The following is a 2,685-nucleotide window of genomic DNA, read 5'->3' on the forward strand; positions in this document are numbered from 1 at the left end:
GACCAGCCGAAATATTACCTAGAGGAACCAACATGGACTGGGACTCTTAAGCTACTATGCCACACATTGTTTTGTGGGGAATAACTAGATAGATGGATATAATTTAATATGAGACTCTGTTCCTTAGTCTAATATTAGTATTAGTTCTGGAATTCTAATGCTATTTCAGCTGGGACTTTGGGGACATCACCAGGATTGCAAACCAAGTGACAGGAACATAGAAGAATGACTTTTTAAATATATATATATATATATATATATATATATATATATATATTTAGTTAGTTGTAGATGGACACAGTACCTTTATTTTGCTTATTTAGTTTCACGTGGTGCTGAGAATCAAACTCAGTGCCTCACCTGTACCAGGCAAGTGCTCTCCCACTGAGCTACAACCCCAGTCCAGTAGAAAAATGACTTTCAAGTGGAAATAGGTAGATCCAAGGAGTTTTCAAGGATCTCAAGAGTTCAGATATATTGCTACCAAAAATGCTTGAGAAAGGCATAGGGGAAGACAGGTACAGATGAGGAATTTCAGGAAATCAGGATAGGAACTGAAATACCTCTATAAAGACATATTCATGAAGAGATTTCCTTTTGTCTATGAAAGTATTTTTATTTCTTTACATTTTCTTAGTACTTCTGAAAATATTTTGTTCCAAAAATGTCTTAAATAGAGCGGGAAAATGCGGCCTTTGACTGAGGAGGAGACCCGTGTAATGTTTGAGAAGATAGCCAAATACATCGGGGAGAATCTCCAGCTGCTGGTGGACAGGCCCAATGAAACACCTACTGTTTCAGGCTGCACAATGACCGGGTGTACTACGTGAGTGAGAAGATTTTCAAGCTGGATGCCAATATCTCTGGGGACAAGCTGGTATCGCTAGGGACCTACTTTGGAAAGTTCACTAAGACCCACAAGTTCTGTTTGCACATTACAGCTCTGGATTACCTTGCACTGTATGCCAAGTATAAAGTGTGGATAAAGCCTGGAGCAGAGCAGTCCTTTCTGTATGGAAACCATGTGTTGCAATCTGGTCTGGGTCGAATCACTGAGAACACTTGTCAGTACCAGGGAGTGGTGGAGTACCCCATGGCAGCCATCCCTTTGGGTTTTGGGGTAGCAGCAAAGTCTACACAAGACAGCAGGAAAGTAGACCCCATGGCGATTGTGGTATTTCATCAAGCAGACATTGGGGAATATGTACATCATGAAGAGACATTGACTTAAAATGAAGTCATTGCGAGACTTAACAACTGTGTGGAAGGGCCTCGCTTTGTTTCCTGTGTCTGTGCAGATGCCTCCATCATGTTGAATTCTGTCAGCACTGTGACCTCTACAGGGACTTCTGAGTTTAATATTCTCATTTCACTGGCCAGTGCAGGCCCTTTCTTCCTATACAGAAATGACTCAAAAGTGAGGTTTTAGATCTTTGCATTTGTGATTTTTATATTTGAATCAGAGGGCTCTTGTTCTGAGTAATAGCTCCTAAATTATTGGAACTGAGGACAAGAATATGGTATTAATTGTTATCTATCTGTGATAACACTGTTTTCCAGACTCATGGTAAGAACACAATGGATTTTCTTTGTTACTTATTAATATCACTATATAAGAATAGTAGGCCATGTCTGAGGTTTTAGATATGAATTTGGCTAAAACAATAAGTGCAATTTAGTCAGCTATTTTTCTATACAGTAAGTACTGAATGGTATAAGAAAAACTTGTATTCAGATCCCGTTTATGCCACTTGTCAGCTGTATGACCATGGGTAAGCTTCATTTTCTTCTGTTTAAAAAAAAAAAAAAAAAACTAAAAACCAGCTTTAGCCATCAACCTAAGAATGTTTTTTAGGATTAGGAATCATGATTGTAAAGCATAAGGCACAGTGCCTGGCAAATAATAGGTATTGGAGAAAATGGTAGAGGAGTTATTTTTATATTACATATATTACATATTTCTTTGACTAAGGATAGGGTCTTATGAGTATGATTTAATTACATTGTCTTGTTTTTTACATTTTTTTAAAAATCTTTTTCTTGGGTGGGATGATCCCAGTTTGTAATTTTGTTTCATTACTTTGATTTTATAAAAACATTTCTCTTATCAACCTTACTAACCTGACTAGACTGAACAAAAAAGCACTAATTACAAACCCTGAAATAATTCAACTCCTTCATCTTCATACTTCCTCAAAATCACTTATGGAATTACAATATTTTATACAGAACATTTTAGAGTCAGAAGTTTTAAAAGTTACCTGTACTGTAAAACAAAACAATTTCTAAAATGAATATAATACTTGTAATTTCAGAATTGACATCTTTAAAAATAAAATACTTTAAACTACAAAAAAAAAAGTCTTAAATAATTTGAGCACCCCTTAGACTAATTAAATAACCCAAATTTTCTTTTGACTTACTGACAGGCTGCTGAGAGCCAACTGAATCGTCTGACCTTTGAATTCTAGTTTGAGTTTCATAAATGGACCTATCTATTAGCAACAATGTGGCCTTTGCAGGGGAATCAGTTATGAGTTTCCGACAGACCCTATATTACAAACTAAATAATTGATATTACAGTGTACACTCACCTATAGTTTAATTATGCCTCTTTTATCAGAAGTATATTAAAACATTCCTGTTTATGACTCTTTAAAAATTAATATATAACAAATGTGAGTT

General features: G+C 35.7%; 1 pseudogene; it reads left to right on the forward strand.

Annotated features, from left to right (window-relative positions):
* The first annotated feature begins 686 nt into the window (after positions 1-686).
* Positions 687-1,297, forward strand: LOC124994003 (60S ribosome subunit biogenesis protein NIP7 homolog; annotated as a pseudogene).
* Positions 1,298-2,685: the final 1,388 nt, after the last annotated feature.

This window comes from Sciurus carolinensis, chromosome 10 (assembly GCF_902686445.1).
Source record: "Sciurus carolinensis chromosome 10, mSciCar1.2, whole genome shotgun sequence".
NCBI classification, from domain to species: domain Eukaryota; kingdom Metazoa; phylum Chordata; class Mammalia; order Rodentia; family Sciuridae; genus Sciurus; species Sciurus carolinensis.